The sequence below is a fragment of the Sturnira hondurensis genome, unplaced genomic scaffold (assembly GCF_014824575.4).
Source record: "Sturnira hondurensis isolate 20B ecotype Veracruz unplaced genomic scaffold, ASM1482457v3 Scaffold0014745, whole genome shotgun sequence".
Classification (NCBI taxonomy): Eukaryota; Metazoa; Chordata; class Mammalia; order Chiroptera; family Phyllostomidae; genus Sturnira; species Sturnira hondurensis.
In genome coordinates, this window is record NW_028087376.1 from 1033723 (window position 1) to 1056852 (window position 23130).

The following is a 23130-nucleotide window of genomic DNA, read 5'->3' on the forward strand; positions in this document are numbered from 1 at the left end:
CCTCTTTTTTTCTGATTCTCTTTTCCCTTACTTGGTCCGTCTGGGAAATTCTTTCTATCCTGTCTTCAATCTCACTTATGCGATCTTCCTCCATATCAATTGTATTCTTCATTCTACTGTGTTCTTCAGTTCAGAAATTATATTCTTCATTTCCTCTTGGCCTTTACTGATGGTTTCTATTTCTTTTTTCATGTTGGTATAGTTTGCAGAGAGTTCATTGTAGCTCCCCTGTAGTTTCTGTTAGCTCGTGGTAAGGTCTTTGAATTTCCTGATAACCAGTGCTTTCAATTCAATATCTGACAGTTGACTTGCCTCTATTTCATCTAACATTCTTTCTGAGGCTTTCTCCTTTTCTTTCATTTGGGTATTGTTTCTTTGTCTTCCCATTGTTTGTGATACACTTCTTGTTGGCCTCAGCTTCTTAAATTGATCTATTCTGGTTCCCTGGGTTTATGGTGTGAACTTCTGTGGTAGGATACCTGTGAAATTCAGTGGTGCAGTCTCCTGCAGGTATCTTGGTGTTCTCCCCTTCCACCTACTCCTTTCTTTATTGTGCACGTGTGATCAGTTGGAGGGGGAGGCAAAATGGTTTATGATAGCAGAAGATTATTTTATGTTATTTATAGACAGTTGGCAGAGAAGAAATAGACAATCTTTAGGCTATATATAGAGTTAACTGTGTTCTTTGACCCAGCTTGCCACTTTTAGGAAAGGATGGACATAAGTTAAGTCTCCTATTGGGAAGGTGGGGCTTGTGAGTTGTATCTAGAAAGCAGTGTGGTTGGGGGTGGTCAGATTTGAGGTAAGATGAGAGTACAGGTTAGTAAGTAGGTGTAGCGTGTGAGCAAGTACAGTAATAGAATTCAGGCACCTGTAAGGTGATCTAAGGTCCGAGAGTTGTGTTATGAAGTATTACTGTTGTATAGAACAGCTCTCATTTACAATAATATTAGAGCAACACTCATGTGATAGACTCCATGTGATCTGTCTAAATGGGAGTTATAGAGCTTGGGTAGTGTGCCAAAGGAAAGCAAGTGAAGTATAGAAAATTAGCAATACACTGTGGAGGAAAGAGCAGTGGGAACCTGTCAGGTAGTACAATATAACCAGCCAGGACTAAGAAACCTGTACAGAAAGAGGAGGGATACAGAGATATTCTTAAAATAAAAAAAAAGAAGAAGAATGCAAAAAAATAATAATACACCTAAAAGAAAACTAAGCAACACACAAACAATCCAACACACACACACACACAAAAGTCAGGAGAAAAGAGGAATAAGTGGAAAATTTGGGAAGAACGGAAGGACTAATACTGGACAAAAAGAAAGAAAAAAAAATGAGGGACAAAGTATTGAAAGATACAGCAACAATACAGTTTAGAAGATATAAGATTACTTACAAAAGAAGTTGAGAGAGGAAAAACAAAAGGGGGAAGGGGAAAAAAAACTCCACACACACACATTTAAACAAAAACAAAAAAAAAAAAACACCCTTCCTTTGTTGGTTTCAAACTGTCCAAACTGGTTTTTCTGGTTGCTGCATCTCTGAGGGCAGGTATGCAGGCGCGCTCGAGCAGGGTGCCTGATTGGGATGTGGGCTCCCACACCCCTGGGAGGCTGCCTGTTTCCTTCTCAGTCCCGTGGTGGGTCTCAGGTGTTCCCACCCCTCCCCTGGATGGCTGCTGGGTGGTTGGGCCATGGAGGCAAGCTGCTGTTGCAGAGCACCTCAGTTCACTTTCCAATAGAGACTTCTCCACAAAGCCTGCCTCTCAGTCCATCCCAATCCCAAAAGACCGGCAACGACAGTGTCCTTCTTAAATCCCCCAGGGCTGGTGGGCTGGCGGGCTGGCGACCATGACCACAGAGTCTGCAGTTGGCCTCCTTTACGTTAACTTAAGCCCACAGGTCTCTGCCCTGTATTAACCTGCGTGCCTAGACAGGGATGGGGGGAGTCAGTTTTCTCCCACGGAGTCTGTTGCAGGCCCACCAGGTGCCGGGCCTCTGGAGTTTCCTCCATCACAGGCACCCTGGCCCTGGATTCAGATGGGGCTTCTGTTTCCCACTGATGGTGCCGGCCCGATTGCACGCCAATTCTCATCCAGACTCACGCTCCGCTGGAGATCGCCCGCCTCAGGCATGCCCAGGCGCAGCCCACAGCCTAGGAGGCCGAGGGCACACAGCCACTTTTGTCCTCACTCGCCTTCTGGAGTCCTCGCCAACCTGCAGGTGTCTGGTTCCTCTGTCACACTCCCTGGTCTCTTATTTTCATAAATGTTGGGGAATTGTTGGTTGATTAAGCTGTTCTTCGGTAGATCCGCCCAGATTTTCTACCAGATGCACAGGAGCTGGGTTCCCTCCATGCTACTCTGTCGCCATCTTAACACTCCCCAAACATCCAAAATAAAATTTTAAACACTGATGCATATGTAATAAGTTTTACTCTTCCCTACTGGTAAGGCTTCTTAAAGAAGCAGACCTCTGCTTCCTATAACTAACAATGAATGACATCTGCCCTTAGTTGAGTGCTGACTCTGTGTATCATGATATATGTTTTAATTTACAACATAGATAATTAGCACATAACCCAAAACTGGCCACACCCTCCCAACCCCACTTTTCCCAAAAGAGGAAGAACAGTGCTACAGATCAGTAAGGTGCAAGGACGTTTTACTACAGTCCTACAATATGGAGCTTTCACCATTCTGGGAAAATGGGAGATCACAATTTAGGGTCTACACAGAGGTAGCCTCTTTTGTATTCTCCCTTCAGTTGAGAGGAAGACAAATTTTTCTTTCATAAGTTTGAGGAACAGAATGAATGCCTAGAGAATGCAATAATGGGAAGAGTGAAAAGAAGGGGTGTAGATAAAAACTAGATGGTCTAAAGTCTGACTTTATTCTGGTTACAATGGGAAGGTCTCACATGGTTTTAAGTAGGAGAGTCATGTAAGGTAAGAATGTCTTTAGAAAACTATCTGCTGGTTGGAAACTAAGTTGCAGGAGAGCAAGACTGGAGAGTACTTAGACGATTAGTATAGTGGTCCAGGTGACTGGTGATGGTGGCTTAGACTAGAATCATTTATTACACAGAGGATGATAAAAGGTTATCATATCTCAAACATATTTTGAAGACTGAGCTATCTAAGCTTAGTGTTGAATAATCAAGGATGATTCATAAATGCCTGTACCAAGTAACAAGTGAATGGTGGTGCTATTTGCTGAGACAGGGTGACACAAGAACTGAGAGTGTCAGTTTGGAGGGGACAGGCAGTAGAGTTCACTGTGAGCCATATAAAATCTGGCATATCCAAATGGAAACTGAGTAACCTACAGGTGAGTTTGGATGAGATAATCTACAAAAAGAAAGTAGGTGGAGAGGAATGCTCATGACAGATGATAGGTCCTCCCATTTCAGACTGGGTGGGTAAGAGTAGGAAATTAAGAAGGAGCAGCAGGTGAGATAGGAAGAAAACTACTGAGTGTGATATTACAGAAGTCATTCAGAATACGGTTTCAAGAGTGAAGGTGAAGTCAGCTGTGCAGAACCTTGAACAGATTCCTTACAATGAAAACTCAATATTAGTTACACGTTTTGCCAAGACTTGCATTACTAATGACCTTGAAAGATGATTTCATTATATTCATGGGGGGCAGAAAGCTTGATAAAAGTGGGCTAATCAATATATAATTAGAGTCCACTGGATCCAATTTTCACTTTTGAGTTTCTTTTTTGAACAGTTCTGTCTGTAAAAATTCATATTTCATATTTTAGTCTTTCTTCAAGACATTCCAAAAATGAAACAAAAAGTTTACTGTTTTAATAGGATAAAACCCATTCTGTATGAATAACAACATGAATCTATTGGACCCTTTTATATATCTAAGGTATATGGTGAAATCTTAAGGATCTTCTGTCTCCTATCTCTTGAAACATTTCACTACTTCAGAATCCTAGAATTTATTTCACCACTATTCATCAATTACTTCTATATATATTTTAAAGACTAAAATATTAAAAATGGAAGAATATTAAACTCACCTAAAAGGATAATGCAGTAGTGAAATAAATCATCATTTTTCAATTTTCTAATTGTTTCTTCAAGTATTACATCACCATTCAAAACAGTTATTTCAAAAAGCCTGGAAAAACTATCCTTGTAGCCTGTTTTTACTTTTCATTGATCACAGTTGAGAATTCAGATTTTTTGCCTGTCCATAATGGCAAAGAAAATATACTAGATATTTCACATTTGTTAGGAAAATGAGAAGTTGAATACACAGAGACTGCAGCACTCTGGCTGTAATGATGATGATGAACTTGATCATTTAAGTGAAATATCAGACTATGAGCCTTCAGATCATATCCTATAGATGATCTTCTCGAACTCAAGAATCAATGTCTGAACAACGTTCTTCTATGGGCAAAAAGGAAATACCATATTCTCCTCTAGTCAGTCATTTAACAGGAAGGAGATTTTCACACGAAATTTTTTGTGACAAAAACCTGGACCATCCCTTTTTGCTGCAAGAGTATATGACAGTTTTTATCTTTGAAATGCAGGTACCAAAAGTTATTTGATAGAGAGATTTCTATGTTTAAATCTTTTCCAATTTTAGATAGTTATTCTTTACTATTCCCATATTCTTCTTTCTTTAAATTATTTCTAAAAAATAACTAGTAAATATTTTTAGTAGATAATAAATAGTCAGTTCATTAGATCTCAATGGTAAATGTTGACAACACTTTTTACTGGTATACTAAGTTAAGGAAAAAATATTAGATGAGGAAATGAAGATTGTAAGTATACATTTTAAGCAGTATTTTTAGAAAGATTCTGTGAGAAAGTAAAGAGAAATAGGCAGTAGCTGGAGAAAGATGTGGATTTAAGAAATATTAAAAAATGCTATCATGCAACAAATAATGTTGGATAGTGCTAAAACGCAGCACTGGAAAAGGCCATATTATGCCCTGACCCCACAAGGCCTCCTGACAAATATAATACAAACGGAGGCTGAAGTGATCCTGGAGCAAAGGCCCTCAGTCCTGGCTGCTGGGTCCAGGTCCCAAGGGCGCACCTATGGACATTTTATGGCCCCCCAAACAAATGGAAGTTCTCTGGGGCACTTGTAATTTACACTGATATACCATCACTCTCAGGACCAGAATGGGTCAAAATAAAACATACCCTGTAACACAGTGAGTGGGGATAGGAACTATTCTAAATGCCACTCATCTCCTCTCCTCAGGGAGAGGTGGGCCCTGCTATGAACAACACACTATGGACACCAGTCTTGGGACAATCTGTGAGATAAGGCAGGGTGGGTGGCTTTGCCACCATTTGGAACTCAGAAATGAAGAGATCATGGCCAATTGTAGTGATTCCTATCCTTGATAGTATCTTGTATATGGGCAATGGCAGATTCTGTTGGGAAGACAAAGCAAATAACTCTGTGACTCTTGCTGATTTGTTAAGGAAACTGAATGGTGCTCTGATCATACTATGATAAGGAATTGTGGTTAATACTCGACCACCTCATGATTTACCTGTCTTATGGTAATTCTGACATTGATGAACAAATGTAATGGGAGAATGACTTAAAGCACAGGTGGCAAACACAAGGCCCTCGGGCCAAATCCGACCCTCCACCTTGTTTTATCCTGCCCGGCCCTTTGTTTCTACTAGGTGGCAGCACCAAGCTCTCGCTTAACTTTTAAGGAGTAAGTTACATGTATACAGTCCTAAATTACAGTTGGCCCCTTGAAGGCACCCGAGAAGCTGACATGGCCCCCAGTGAAAACGAGTTTGACACCCCCCCCCGCCTTAAAGCCTCCTAAGGAGGAACTACCTACAGAAACTGTCTGCCCTGAGGAAGAACTGGACCTGACTAACCATCAGCTGAGTTTTCGTGCTAAATAGTTCTGAACAAGCTTATCACGAGGTACAAACAGCAATAGACCAAGGAGAGGGGGAAGAATGACCAAACTGCACAAAAATATAAAGAGGTATGTGATAGTATTATAAGACAAATTAGCTGTATTTTAAAATCTTCAATAGCCCACATTAGCTTCTCCAAATATTAGGCATATCCGTGATGGCACTATTGCTATGTGTGTTCTATAAATACTATGCCAAATGAAAATGCTCTGGAAAAAATGATCACTTTGCTGTAATAGGCCCATGGCCTGAGGCCAGTGGATGCACTGTGACACACCAAGAAATATATACTTGGTCTCTGTCCAGACTCAGAACTCCTAAAACCCTTGTAGTTTCTGAGTAGCTGGGCTGGTAGGAGCATCTTTTGTTTCAATCTTTGATCTTCGACTCTGGTTCCTGACATAGAGCCCCTGAAACTCTTGTACCTTCTTGGTTGATAGGGATGATAGGAGCATTTCACACAGAGTTCCAAAATCTCTTAGAATTACCTGGGATAGGGAGATGTTTGTTCTAAGGAGGAAATTCCTGCTGGGCTCCTAGATGGGCCCTGGTCACTGGAAAGACTAAGCAGGATTAGAAGTTTGAAACTTTCAGTCCATCCCCATCCTCTGAGGAGGGAGGAGAGGCTGGAGATTCAGTCAATAATCAATGCTGCTTATGTGATAAAGCCTCCATAGAAATCTCCAGACCAGGATGTTCAGAGGGTGCTGGGTTGGTGAATACATCCAAGTGGCAGGATGGTGGTGCACCCCAAATCCAAGGGGAAAAGAGCCCCCGTGCTTGGGACCCATCCAAATTTGCTGTATGTGCCTCTCCATCCTGCTGCTTATCTGTATCATTCCCCATACCCTTTATAATGAAACTATAAATGTAAATAAGTGTTTCCCTGAGTTCTGTGAGCCACTATAGATTATACAGCATGAGGAGGGGATTATGGGAATGACCAATCAATAGCCAGTGGGTCAGAAGTACAGGTAAACAACCTGAGACCTGGGACTGGTATCTAAATTTGGGGTGGTCTTGTGGAACTGACCACCCCTTCCCTTAACCTGTGAGTTCTGCATTAACTTCAGCTGGTTAGTGTCATAATTGAATTGTAGGGTTCCCAGTGGTGTCCAGAGAGTTGGAGAATTGGTTAGAGTGAGAAAAGCACACACACATATGGTGTCAGAGTGCTATGCGTATAGGAAAATGTCTTTTCCTTGTAGGTAGACATGCACTTCCAAGAATTTATAAGTACGAAGAAGAGGTGGAGCTTATCTGATTGCATCTCCCTTACTAAGAATTATGAAGAAATTCACAGGAAGGAATTTATCAAAGGCCACACAGAAAATCAATGGTTGAGACAAGACTTGAAGGTATACCTGACTGCAGAGTTCAAACGCTCTACTAGTGTACTGTGACTAAGGAAAGGTAACTGCTTATCTTAAAGTAGTGTGTGCTCAAGGTCTCTTTTGTATTTTTGTTATAGCATTCACCATATTATTTTGTGATTTGTTTGTTTATTGTGTGTCTTTTTAAAACTACTTCTCTGTGCCCACTGTGGCAGCAAATGTACCTGCCAAACATGATGTGTTTATCCAAAATTTGGTGAATGAAATTCAGGAAGGAGGAAGGGAAGAAAGAAGCAGGGATGGGTAGCAGCAGCAAGGGAAGTGAAGATGGATAACAAGTATAGAAATAAATACCTGGTCCTGATTCGGCTACACTGGCTTGTAAATGAGGAGATGCATCTCCCCGTGTTCTAGTTTCAGCGTGTATAAACTGAATGTTTTGAACTCCATCAGCATTTCTCAAACTCTATTGTTTTGTGTAAACTTCCTTTAAATAATAGCTGATTCAGACTATAAACAAATAAAAGACTCGAACGCTGTAATTTATCTCCACCCTCAACTCACCAGTGACTTTACCACAGACCTCCTGAACTCCCACAAGAGCATTAGAAAAATGCTGAATAAGGTGGTTTCCATCCTTAAAGACTGGTCAACCCCCCAGGATGAGGTTGGCAACCCTCAGAATTGCAGGACGCAGGGTGATTCTTTTCCCATAAGATACTGACTTCTCCAACACCACCAACATTTAGCTGAATAATTTATTTAAAAGGGCAACAAAAAGAAATTTTGTTTCATACATAAAAATAATTCTATTAATGTGAAAAACCATGAACTTCATTATAGTAATTTATAAATTAATATCTCTACCTCTTATTAAACACATGTCCAAAGTATAGTTTGCACAATTGCTGCTACAGCAAGAATAAGCACAAAGAAATTTCATTTAAAATTTTAAGCCATATTGATACATTTGTAAAGCACATAAAACCATGCTGTACCAGAGCATTACTGTCATTGGGTTTTTTATCTTTATGTATTCTATACACAATTAACAGTTTTATGATTAACTAAAATTTATCATTTTGTATTCTTTTTAAGCATAAGAAAAATATGAGCAATTTCTCATTATCTTTCTTTTATTCTTTTATCAGGGTTACTCTATTAAGTGTTTTGAGGATTACTTTCTGTTATAGCATCAAATCAAACTAATTACTCTGAAGCACTTTAAAGTTAAAGATAAACTGAACAGCTCCAAAGATAAAAAGCACACCCACATTCTCTTGAGAAACTTCTGTTGATCAAATTTGGACTGGCTCTTAACAGTAACAAAACAGCATCTTGAAATCACAACAGACAAGAGAACAAAAGAGAGCAGGTCATTCTGGGAAGGGTCTTCCTTTGAGATTGCTCTAAACTTATTTCCGAAGCTTTAGGCAACAATAAACCTCAGTTCCTCCCCACATCTGCAATAGTATTAACTCTGTGTTTCCATCACAATAGGATGGTGGAACACACACTGCATATAAAAGCTCAGGTTTCAAGGGCTTTTCCTGGACCCACTGGCTGTATAGTTACAAAAATTTGCTCTATTACCCCACATAAGAATTAGGTTAAAAGCAAACAGTAGTACCTTGAAAACTACAACTTTAATATTCATAATAACCGCTATGTTTGACAAGCCACAGGACTGTGACTGGCAATGGTTTGTAATTGTGCTGAGTTGTGTTGAGTTCCGTGTTTGAGTATGAAGGAACAGGTCATCCTCTTTCCATCACTGGACACATAAGGTGTCCCTTGGAATGACTAAGTTTGTTGCTTCATCTGAAAAATAACCACAGTAAGAAAAAAAACAAAGTAAACACTTTGAAGTTGTTATTTGGGAAGCAAAGATTATATGGAGAAAATTCATAAATCCCAGCCATATCTAGGATTCAAGCTAGAAGCAGGAAGTTGTAAAATTATTTTCACATTTATGAAATCTGAAGATCCTGTTTTGTGTTCCCCGCCAGTGTGAAATTTTGATTCCAAATATGCTTATTCTTTTTTTATCTGTGCACCGGAGATACAAAATTGCAGTGATGTCTCTAAAATATTTTCACCCAAAAAAAGCCTCCTTAAGCTTCCAACTGTCGATAGACACAAACTACATATTGTGTTATGTCTTTACCTATATACCCCCTATCAAGTTTTACATAGGTTCTTCCATTTTTAATAATGATTATTCCTGTATCGTGTACTGAGTTTGTTTTTTTATAATTTGCATTTTAATACAAAATAGTCCTGTGTGTGTGCATGTGTGTGTGGACATGGAGCCTCAGTTAACAGCTGACTTACATGTTAAGTGCAGCAATAGCAGGAGAACCCAAGTGCTGTCAGTGACAGCACACGACTGTTGAGATCAGAAGAGAGAAAAGGGAAGAAATTACACTCAGAACACGCATGAAACCAAAAAGCATAAAAACAGAGGTTCATCAAATAGAGGGAAGAACTTTTTAGGCAGGATGTCAAGATCTTGAGCTGAAAAATTATATATATATATATATATATATGTATGTATATGTATACAATGTGTCTTGTTTACTTCTATGTATATTATACAGAGAGAATATATGTTATATGTGTATATATACATATATATTAAATCAGGACCAGGTATTTATTTCTATACTTGTTATCCATCTTCACTTCCCTTGCTGCTGCTACCCATCCCTGCTTCTTTCTTCCCTTCCTCCTTCCTGAATTTCATTCACCAAATTTTGGATAAACACATCGTGTTTGGCAGGTACATTTGCTGCCACAGTGGGCACAGAGAAGTAGTTTTAAAAAGACACACAATAAACAAACAAATCACAAAATAATACGGTGAATGCTATAACAAAAATACAAAAGAAACCTTGAGCACACACTACTTTAAGATAAGCAGTTACCTTTCCTTAGTCACAGTACACTAGTAGAGCATTTGAACTCTGCAGTCAGGTATAAATGTATCTCATATATATAATATACATTAAATATGGTTATATCATATATGTTATATGTTGCATATAGTTACATATAAAACATATATAACTATATATAAATAAATATATTTCTATAAAATGTATTATAGTAAGTGATATATTTACACCACATATATGGTATTATATCATATATATAATATATTATTAAATATATTTATAACATATACTATATGTTATATATAGTTATATATAAAACATATATATATAACTACATTTATATGTTTATTTATATATATTTTTAAATATGTTTATTTATATATTTTTAAAAACAAGACACATTTGGTTATGGCAGGAAGAATATACATAAACTTGAGACAAACAGACCTGGTTCAAATTCTGACTCTCTAATTCTTATATTGAGACTAAGTTTTGAATTGTGACTATACTCAAATCAAAAATTACTTTTTCACCTTGACCAGGTAGCTCAGTTGGTTATACCATCATCCTGATACACTAAGGTTTCAAATTCAATGAGGGCATATATGAGAATCAGCCAATGAGTACATAAAGAAGCAGAACAACAGATGGATGTTTCTCTCTCTCTTTGCCTTCTCTCCCTGCCCCCCACTCTCTAAAATTTAAAGAAAAAAATACTTTTTCAATGGATATTTTTGGTCTTCTGTGGTATCTTATTTGTGGCATGAGGGAAGAAGACAGGTGAAAACAGATTTGAAATATTTTGCAGCTTTACAAAATGCTTCCCCACTAATCCTAATCAAATGATCTTTATTCTTTAAATCTACTGGGAACATGACTGTTTTCTAGTGGCGTAAATGAGTTTAAAGCAATATAAAGGTATCAGCTCCATCAAATGCCTCTCCCCACTGTACACACAAATCTGGTCATTTACCTTGCTTGATACAGTATTCAGTACTAACTTTGTCCCCTAGATACTTCAGAAATCTATGGAAATAACTGTGAACATTATATTATAATAAATCCATTTAACTTTAGCTTTAATTTACTATCCCTATCTCAATAATAAGATATATAGTGCAAATTCAGCGTGATATGTGACTGCAGCTACTGACTAAAAAAAATAACTCTTAAAACAAGCTATCTTTTCTTTTAAAAACAAAAAATTGAGTCTTGGAAGCTTTGTTAGTTTTTTTAAATTCTACTGTTTTGCTTCACCAACATAAATGTAATTACAAAGTGCTGATTCCAACATTAATGTTGATCCAACCACTTACTAAGAGATAGTTGACATGCAATGTTATAGTAGTTTGAGGTGCACGATATTCTATATTTATATACCTTATGATGTGATCACCAAGATCGTCTAGTCACCATCTGTCACCATGCAGAGTTACGATTTTTAGATGCGTTTTTAACGGCAAGCATAGTGATCTAAACCATCATTAGTGACTCTGCCCTTCCTATTATTTTCTGAAGCATTCATGTTACAAGTGGCTCAGTCAGTCCTTATGATGCCATCTGCCCTATAGCTGAGAACAAGTATTTTAGGCTTGAATCCATTTTCAATCAGGGAAAGAGAGGCAATCGGCAAGGTTGAGGAAAGTTTTGTGTGAAGAACACTTAGAATCTCTTAATGAACATTACTTGTTTACAGTTACTGATCTCGGTGTGGGATGGCAGGTGTTCTGAGTTCATGCTGCAGGGAGCACAGAGAAGTGTGTTTTCTAATTGGTATTAATAATATACATTTATGACTCAGCTTTCTATAAAGTTACCAGAGTACAGCTTAGAAAATAACACTGTCCTTTGCTTATGAAGCACCTAATTAAATGGACATGGTTCTGTGTCTACAACTTGGTGGGAAAGCATTGTTGAGACAGAAAGCCTCAGCCCTTCCCTAATTCCAATTTATACATTTTCTTACCCATCAGAACACTTTCACTTATCCTCCTCACAACTGGTATTTCTTGCCTCCTATCTCATCAAGAAAAATGAAAGTGAACACACATGAATATACTCAATTTTCTACCAATAAATCTACATGCCTACCTGTGCCTGAATCCATTTCCCTCTCCTTCCTCTCACAAGGCAGTAAGTGCCCCCTATACTCACAGAATATCTAATACCTTCCACCTCCTGGCCCATTCCAAACCCACCCCTCGTGTGCTTATTCCCTTTCTATATCTCTTTAAAATAGACTACTTATTTCAGCAAACAAACTCACTTAAGTTTTTATTATCTGATAATAAATACAACCAGATTAAAATGATATTTTATATATAACCACATACTCCTATAGCTTATGCCCCATTTCTCTGTTCCCCATTATAGCAAGACATCTCAATAGTTATCTCTATTATAAAGTCCCTAATTCCTATCCTTCAACCAACCCCAGTTCTCAACAGACACCATTCTAGCTGAGATCACCAGTGACTTCTATATCGTAAAACCAATGGACATGTCTCCCTCCTCATTGTAGTTGATATCTCAGCAGAACTTAAATGCGTACATTAATCTCTCATTTTTTTTAATTTTCCCTTGAATTTTGTGATACCACGTACCTGATTGTTCTCTTATAAGTTATGCCTTCTTAGTTTCCAGTCCATCTTTTTCTATCTCATCTTGAATGTTGGCATTACTCAGGGATCTTTTCTTCTCTCCCTAGTTTAACTCATTCATTCCCATGAATTTAACACCATCCACTATATGCTGAGTCTCACGACCCTATCTGCACCTCATGTGTATGTTCTTCTGAGGTCCGGAGCTGTATATCCAGGAGTACATCTAATATCTCAACATGGAAATCTCACAGCTCTCTCAAACTTAATACCTGTTCTTTCATCAGTTAGTTTGGGGGTTACATCTGAATGACAATAATACCAAATAAAAGTTGCTTTAAATGACAGAATATTATCTTTTTCTCATATCAATAAAGTATAGAGTTGATAGAAACAGAGGCATGGATACACAGAACAGACTGACAATTGTCAGAAGGAGGAGCTGGGGGACTGGATGAGAGAAGGTAAGGGATTAAGCAAAAAATAAGTATGTACATTATACACAGATACAGAAAACAGTGTGGTAATAGCCAGAGGGAAAGAGGGTTGGGTAGGTGGAGGTGGACAAAGGCAGTGTGCAGGGCGGGGGCAGGATGGAAAGAGACTTTGCTTAGGGCAATGGGCACATGATGCAGCATGCAGAAGATGTTTTATTGAGTTACACACTTGAAACCTTCATGGTTTTGCAAACTAATGTTATCCCAATAAATTCAATTAAAAATACAATAGAAAATGGAATGAAATAAAATAAAATAAAAGTATAGAGTCAAGCAGTTCAGGCTGATGTCCCAATACCCTTTAGCTTGATGCTCCAACTCATTCAACAGATGATTTCCACCTCATGGTCCAATATGACTGCTAAGAGTTCCAGCCATTCTGCCCATATGTTAGCAAGTACAAAAGAATAAAGGAAATCTTCCTCTTAAGAACACTTAACACAAATTTTCACATATCACCTCCACATTTCATTGTCCAAAAAATAGTAATCTGGTCAGATATATCCTCTAAAAATTGGAACAATGTAATCTCTATTTCAGGTGACCATACTCCAAGCTCAGATCAGGTTTCTACTCCTGTGGCCACTAGACTCTGGGGAGCCGTTAGCACCTCTACAACACTTCCCAGATCTATTTCCCTCTGACCCTCCCTGGGTGAGGAAACACCACCACCATGCAGTCACATGCCCAAGCCAGGAACCTCTTCAGGAAGCCTACCTTTTCTGTAAGTAGAGTTAATGCTGTTGCCAAAACATATTTTGAATCCCTGCATTTGAATCTCCATCTTCATGGCCACCACCTTACTTTCTGGCCACCACCAGAGCTTGCCTGAACTGCTGTAAGACACTCACTCCTAAGTCATACGTCTTCTACTCTTACCCCTTCCAATCTATTTTCTACACCTTCCCAGAAATAATCTTAAAAATTGCCCTTCCCTCTTTAAGACTATCTAATTGCTTCCTGTTTTGCAAGGATATAAGCTCCTTACCACGGACAACAGGATCTGTATAGTCTAGTCACTCACTGTCCTCTAACATCTCGTGTTACTCATCCTCACTACAGTACATGCTGTACTGCAACACATTGGTCATCTTCAGTTATTTCCAATGTCCTACCATGTTTATAGCAGGCCCTTTGTATATGCTGTTTTTCTCTATCTGAAATATCCTTCCATTGACTCACCCACAGATTTCATCCTTTTCATTCTTTATCTTTTATCCCAAATACAGCCTAAGTAAAGTTTTTCCAGCTCACCTCATTTAATTCAGCCTCATTTTGCAAATCTGCTCTCTATTGCAGCCATTTTCTTCCTTTATAGCATTTAACAGCTATCACAATTATTTATTCGTCTCCCCCACTAGACTGTAATCTCTATAAAAGTGGTGATATCATGGTGCATGACATACAATAGATGCTCAGACTATTTTGTTACATGGATTAATGACTAAAAGATCTGAAATATGTGGAGGCATATCCCCAGTCTGTCAAAGTGGGATGATATGAGAGGCACTAATCAAAAAATCCCACCCTTACTGAAGCCAGCCTTGGTCCTGGAGTTGTACACCTCTACCATCAGGCTAACCTTGAGCGTCTGACATGGCCAAGTTTCTCTGATATGGGAAGAACAGCAAAGTAGGAAGCAGTCAGTCTACTACTATATTCCTGAAACATAGCAAATAAGAATTTACCAGTGTTGTCTTCCATATTCACCTTTAATGCCCATGTGAAACCAAAGCACGTTAGAAGTGCAAAAGGTGATCCTTTCACAGTTGCTGAATCCCTTTACTGACCAGTGATTCAATTTTTTGAAAAAAGGGAACAGATGAAATATTATAGAATGGTACACTGGAAACCTATATAATTTTATTAACCAGTCTTTCCAATAAATTCAATTAAAAATTTTAAGTGTGAAGGCAAAGTGGGGACAACTGTAATAGCATAAACAATAAAAATAAACTAAAATAAACATAATTAAAAAATTATTTAAGTGTGAAGGCTACCATATGGTGTGCAGAGGAGGCACTTGCCCACGGGGCTCTTCGCAGCTGTCAGTGCTGCTCACTGCACCCTGCAGGTGGTCTGCTCACACAGCAGACAACCAGCTAAGGTTGAGAAGAACCAGAGGCAAGTATACTAAGGCAGTCAAAGTCCAGCTTCAGACTGACAAGCTACAAGTGTTACTGGAAACCTTCTCACACCTCAGTTGCCCAGCTGACCGCAGTGTTCCTCCAAAGAAGAAGAGCAAAACAATAGTTCAGATTCCTAAGTTACTCTGCAGCAGAAATGAGGCAGAGAGTGGCTCAGAGCCAGACAAGAAGTCAGGAGGGAGTAAACAGAAAATGAAGGTGAATACAGGGCCCCGAGCAAAGCCATGAACATAACCAGGAAGGCATAAACATAGAATGTGCCAAAGACAAGCAAGATTTGCAATGATAATAAGATTAAATCCACTGGCTGGTTCTCCAAAGCCCAGGAACACCTTGGACATGGACATAAAAGTCAATTACTTATAAGCATATATACAGGATGGGGCAAAAGTAGGTTTACAGTTGTTTGTATGGAACATAATACAACAATTAATAAATAATAATGTTAAGAATAAGCTCTGTTTGCATACTCACAACCGTACACCTACTTTTGCCCCATCCTGTATATTATGCTTTTTTAAAGGATATAATCTTCTATAAATTAATCAACTCTCTTGCAATAATTGCTTACTATATATATTTCCATATATATCATTCTATTTTAAACAGTTTATTTTCAAATACAAATAAGGCCACTGTAAGTACAGTATTAAAAATAATAAATTCTGGCACACTTGTGTCTGTCTACATAAAAACTGGGTATTTTGTATAAATAAATATAGTCCTACCTACTATTTGCAAAAGTGCTGCATTTCTACACTGGCACTGTTCTGTTTCGTGTCAAGCCCATCTGCTGCAATTATCCAACTGTCTATTTTTATTATTCAATTTCCCAATAACATGTGTCTGCTTTCCTTGTCCCATTAACTCTCTTTTATATGCTTCCTATAGAATAATCAGCTCTATTCACTATATTCCACTGCCAAAAAAAAAACATTTTAGGAAAGAAAGAGTATATGGATAAAGGGCAACTTCGTATCAAGGTCTTTAATAAACAGAACCTATTCATCCTTCAAACAAGACTGACCCAGGCACAATAATCTTATCCTAAACTGTTATGTAGTAGCAGTAGAAAATAAAAAGTAATTGTATTTACCATTGCATCTAATCTGGTTAAATTAGATTGTATAATATAACACCCTCAAAATTTAAAAAACAGATGAACAGAAAGACTTAACTTCAATGTGCAACTGTGGTTGCCACGGATTCTTGCAGATAAAACTCATGCTTCTTCCTCCTCTGGAAACCTGTCTTCGTGTATGTAATCTTTGCACCAGCTAATGAGCGAACACATGAGGACTTTTCCAGGCTTCCTTATCTTCAGAGTAGGAAACAAAGTATTATAGGCACCATCAGCCACTCTGCCAAACCAGAGACCCCAGACTCATTTCTAGTCTTAGAAAACAGTGCTAAGAAATCTCATAAATGAATCTAGCCCCCAAATGACTTTTATTTCTGCTACATTTGGCAATCCTCTGTGCTGTTGGAGCCCTATAACCAGGGCATAGTCCTTCATCTGACCTAAAAAATATGTCAGAAAAACACTAAGGATCCAATGACCACTTGTAAATAATTTAATCAAAGAACAAATGTTCCTGAAAACAAATATATCAAGAAAATGTGGGCTTTTGTCCTTAAATATTTACATTAGTTAAAGGTTAATGTAACAGAAAACTACACTTGGCATCTACTTCTGGTTCAGATACTAACTAGTAGTTTTCCCTTAGGGAAGAGATTTAACCACCATTGATTTCAAATGTATTTATTGACCAGTGACTGTATGAATATATATCAGGCAAGGTCCTAGACCTTCCTGGTTGTTAGTACCCTCAACTGATTAAACTTTTTTTTAAGATTTTATTTATTTATTTTTAGAGGGGAAGGGAAGGAGAGAGGGAGAGAAATATCAATGTATGGTTCCTCTCATGTGTCCCCTGCTGGGAACTGGCCTGCAACCCAGGCATGTGCCCTGACTGGGAATCGAACCACAATACTCTGGTTCGCAGTCCTACGCTCAATCCACTGAGCTACACCAGCCAGGGCAAACTTTTTTATTTTACTCAATAAAATTTACATAGTTTATGATATGTTACAAGATCTTGAGTCAAGGTAGAGTCTGCCTTATGCATTGAAGGCAGACACAGACGGCGAGAATACATTTCGTGTGCCCTTTCAGCCAAACAACCACCATAAATAAAAGTAACATCTCTTCTGCTACCTTTATATTTCTAATACACAAAAAAAATAGTTTCATTCTCCACAGAAATAGAGAAAATATAGTGTTAGTTCCCCTCAGTACTTGTTTAAAAAACTTGGCAATTTTTGTTCAAAGTTTATTAAAAAGATGTCATAATACCCCTCTTTGGGACTAGCTATGCTTAAGCACAGGTCAGAACCTCATTTCTATTGAAACAGAAATACTTTCCCAGGAGAAAATTCCCCTTAAATAAAGTGAACAGTTTACCATTGGTTCATATCAATGATAATAAAAGGATAATAAGGATACACGGATAATATGTGGTTTTTGTAGGTGACAAACATATTATCTCCCAAAGCCTGCTTATAACCTATCCCTTCAGCCAATCATCCTGGCTCACTCATCAAACATGATATGATAAACAAAAAAAACTTTATCCTCATTCCATGAGACATAATTTTCTTTGTAGTTTACTTTTATTTTTTTATTTTAAATTAATTTATTTATTTAATTGCTGTTCAAGTACACTTTTCTGTTTTTCACTCCCACCCCAGCCCACCCCCCCCCAGTTTTCCCCACCTCCCTTCCATTTCCACCCCCCTTAGTTTTTGTCCATGTGTCCTTTATACTACTTCCTATAAATCCTTCCCCCTTTCCCCTGGAATTCCCTCCCCTCTCCCCTCTCGGCTCACTGTCAACCTGTTGTCTATTTCAGTGTCTCTGGTTATATTTTGCTTGTTTGTTTTGTTGTTTAACTTCCTGCTAAAGGTGAGATCATATGTTATTTGTCTTTCACCACCTGGCTTATTTCACTCAGCATAACGCTTTCCAGTTCCATCCATGATGTTGCAAAGGGTAGGAGCTCCTTTCTTTCTGCTGCATACAATTCCATTGTGTAAATGTATTATAGTTTGGGGATCCATTCATTTACTGATGGGCACCTAGGTTGCTTCCATCTCTTGGCTATTGTAAACTGTGCTACTATCAACATTGGGGTGCATAAATTCTTTTGCATTAACGTTTCAGTGTTCTTAGGATATAATCCTAGCAGTGGAATTGCTGGGTCAAAAGGCACATCCATTTTCAGTTTTCTTAAAAAATTCCATACTGTTTTCCATAGTGGTTGTACCAGTCTGCAATCCCACCAACAGTGAACTAGGGTCCCCTTTTCCACACAACCTCTCCAACACTTATTGTTTGTTGCTTTGTTTATGATGGCCATTCTGACTGGTGTAAAGTGGTATCTCATTGTGGTTTTAATTTGCATCCCTCTGATAGCTAGCGATACTGAGCATCTTTTCATGTGTCTCTGGATCCTCTGTATGTCCTCCTAGAAGAATGGTCCGTTCAAGTCCTTTGCCCACTTTTGAATTGGGTTGCTTGTCTTCTTAGAGTGGAGTTGTCTAAGTTCTTTGTATATTTTGGAGATTAAAACCTTGTCTGAGGTATCATTGGCAAATAAGTTTTCCCATACAGTTAGTTCTCTTTTTATCTTGATACTGTTTTCCTTAGCCATGCAGAAGCTTTTAAGTTTGATGAGATCCCATTTGTTTATTCTTTCTTTTATGTCCCTTGCACTAGGGGACATATCAGTAAAAACGTTGCTGCATGAAATATCTGAGATTTTCCTGCCTATGTTCTCCTCTGGGACTTTAATGGTTTCCCGGCTTATATTTAAGTCTTTTATCCACCTTGAATTAATTTTGGTGTATGGTGTAAGTTGGTGCTCGAGTTTCATTTTTTTGCATGTAGCTGTCCCGTTCTCCCAACACCATTTGTTGAAGAGGCTATTTTTACTCCATTTTATGTTGCTGCCCCCTTTGTCATATATTAATTGACCATAGAGACTTGGGTTTATTTCTGGGCTCTCTGTTCTATTCCATTGGTCTATGTGCCTGTTTTTATGCCAGTACCAGGATGTTTTGATTACAGTGGCCTTGTAGTACAATTTGGAATCAGGTATTTTGATCCCTCCTACTTTGTTCTTCTTTCTCAAAATTGCAGCTGCTATTCGGGGTCGTTTATGGTTCCATATAAATTTTTGAAGTGTTTCTTCTATGTCTGTGAAATATGCCATTGGTACTTTAATAGGTATTGCATTGAATCTGTAAATTGCTTTGGGTATCATGGACATTTTGATGATATTAATTGTTCCAATCCATGAACACAGTATATGTTTCCATTTGTTTGTGTCTTCCTTGATTTCTTACTTCAGTGTTGTGTAGTTTTCGGCATACAGGTCTTTTACCTCTTTGGTTAGGTTTATTCCCAGATATTTTATTTTTATTTTTGCTATATTGAATGGGATTTTTTTCTTGATTTCTGCTTCTGCTGTTTCATTGCTAGTATACAAAAATGCCTTTGATTTCTGGATATTGACTTGTATCCTGCTGTTTTGCCAAATTTATTTATTACATCGAGCAGTTTTGGGGTAGAGTGCATAGGATTTTCCATGTACACTATCACATCATCTGAAAACAGTGACAGTTTTGTTTCCTCCTTTCCAATTTGGATGCCTTTTCTTTTTGCTGTCCGATTGCTGTGGCTAGAACTTCCAATACTACATTGAATAGAAATGGTGAACATGGACAACCTTGTCTTATTCCTGATCTTAGTGGAAAAGATTTTAGTTTTTGCCCATTGAGTATGATGTTGGCTGTAGGTCTCTCATATATGGCCTTTATTATACTGAAGAATGCTCCCTCTATTCCCATTTTGCTGAGTGTTTCTATCATAAAAGGGTATTGTACCTTACCATAAGTTTTTTCCACATCTATTGATATGATCATGTGATTTTTGTCTTTGCCTTTGTTTATGTGATATATTACATTTACTGATTTATGAATATTGAACCATCCTTGCATCTCTGGAATGAATCCTGCTTGGTCATGGTGTATGATCTCTTTTATGTATTGTTGGATGCAATTTGCCAATATTTTGTTGAGGATTTTAGCATGTATGTTCATCAGCAATATTGGCCTGAAGTTTTCTTTCTTTGTGTCTTTATCTGGTTTTGGGATTAGGATGATGCTGGCTTCATAAAAAGAGTTTTGGAGTCTTCCATCATTTTAGATTTTTTTGACTAGTCTGTGAAGGATAGGGGTTAGCTCTTCCTTAAATGCTTTGTAGAATTCTCCTGTGAAACCATCTGGTCCAGAGCTTTTGTGTGATGAGAGTTTTTTGATTCCTGCTTCAATTTCATCTGCTGTTTTGGGTCTGTTCAGGCTTTCTGCTTCTTCTTCATTGAGTTTTGGAAGATTATATTTTTCTAGAAATTTGTCCATTTCACCTAGGTTTTCAAATTTCTTGGCATACAGTTCTTCATAGTACTTTCTTACAGTCCTTTCTATTTCTGTGCTGTCAGTTGTAATCTCACCTCTTTCATTTCTGATTGTGCTTATTTTGGTCCTCTCCTTTTCTTGATGAGCCTACTTAAAGGCTTGTCTATTTTGTTTATCTTTTCAAAAAACCAACTCCTGGATTCATTGATCCTTAGAATTGTGCCTTTAGTCTCTATGTCATTTACTTTTGCTCTGATCTTGGTTATTTCCTTCCTGCTATTTGCTTTGGGCTGTCTTTGTTGTTGTTCCTCAAGTTCTTGTGGGCATAGGGTTAGGTTGTTTGTTTGAAATGTTTCTATCTTTTTTAGGTAGGCATGTATTGCTATGAACTTCCCTCTCAGGACTGCCTTCGCTGTGTCCCATAAGTTTTGGGTTGTCCTGAGTTCATTTTCATTTGTTTCCAGAAACTTTTTGATTTCTTCCCTAGTTTCATTCTTGACCCTTTTGTTGTTTAATAGCATGCTATTCAATCTCCATGATTTTGAATGTTTTGGGTCTTTTCTCTTGGGGTTGGTTTTCAGTTTCAGTCCCTAGTGGTCAGAGAAAATGATTAGTATGATTTCAATTTTCCTGAATTTGTTGAGGCTCATTTTGTGTCCTATCCTGTGGTCTATCTTTGAAAATGTTCCATGTGCATTTGAAAAGAATGCGTATTTAGCTTCTTTGGGATGAAGTGCTCTCTATATGTCAGTTAAGTCCATTTCATCTAAGGCGTTGTTCAATGCCACATCTTTCTTGATATTTTGTTTGGAAGATCTGTCCATTTTTGACAGTGGGGTGTTAAAATCCCCTACTATAATTGTGTTGCTTTCAATATCTTTCTTCAAGTCCTCTAAGGTTTTCTGTATATATTTGGGTGCTCCTATATTGGGTGCATATATATTTACGATGTTTATGTCTTCTTGGTGGATTCTTCTCTTGAATGCTGTGAAGTGACCTTCTGGGTCTCTCTTTATGGCCCTTTTTTTGAAGTCTATGTTGTCTGATATGACTATTGCTACCCTGGCTTTTTTTTCTTGTCTGTTGACTTAGAAAATTTGTTTCCAGCCCTTCACTTTTAGTCTGTGTAGGTCTTTTGTCCTGAGGTGGGTCTCTTGTAGGTAGCATATGCGTGGATCATGCTTACTTATCCATTCACCTACTCTATGTCTTTTGATTGGAGCATTTAATCCATTTACATTTAATGTTATTATTGGCAGGTACTTATTCATTGCCATTTATGTATCTGTGTTCCTCTGTGTCTCTCTCTTTTCCTTCCTCTCCTTAAAGGAGTCCTTTTAGCATCTCTTGCAGAGCTGGTTTGGTGGAGGCATATTCTTTTGACTTCTTTTGTCTTGGAAGCTCTTTATTTGGCCTTCAATCTTGATTGACAGCCTCGCTGGGTAAAGTAGCCTTGGTTGTAGGCCTCTGGTTCTCGTTACTTGAAATATTTCTTGCCATTCTCTTCTTGTTTGGAATGTTTCCATTGAGAAGTCAGTAGCCAACCTTATTGGGGCTCCCTTGTATGTTACTTCCTGTTTCTCCCTTGCTGCCTTTAAGATTCTCTCTTTATCTTGGAGTTTTGCCATTTTAATGATGATGTGTCTTGAAGTGGGCCTCTTTGGGTTCCTCTTGATTGGGACTCTCTGTGATTCCTGGATTTGTGTGACTTTTTCTTCTCATCAAATTAGGAAAGTTTTCCCTCATTACTTTTTCAAATAGGTTTCCCATCCCTTGTTCTACTTCTTCTCTTTCTGGTATCCCTATTATTCAGATATTATTATGTTTCATATTATCTTGCATTTCTCTTAATCCCTCTTCATTCTTTCTGAGCCTCTTTTTTCTTTCTTGCTCTTTCTGGGTGTATTTTTCTACTTTGCCCTCCAACTGACTGATCCGATCTTCTGCTTCATCGATCCTGCCTTTGATTCCTTCTACTGTGTTTTTCAGTTCAGAAATTGTATTCTTCATTTCCTCTTGGCCTTTGCTGATGGCTTCTATTTCCTTTTTCATGTTGATATAGTTTGCAGTCAGTTCACTGTAGTTCCTCTGTAGTTTCTGGTAGCTCATTGTGAGCCCTTTGAATTTCCTGATAACCAGTGCTTTCAATTCCATACCTGATAGTTGACTTCCCTCTATTTCATCTGACATTCTTTCTGAGGCTCCCTCCTTTTCTTTCATCTGGGGATAGTTTCTTTGTCTTC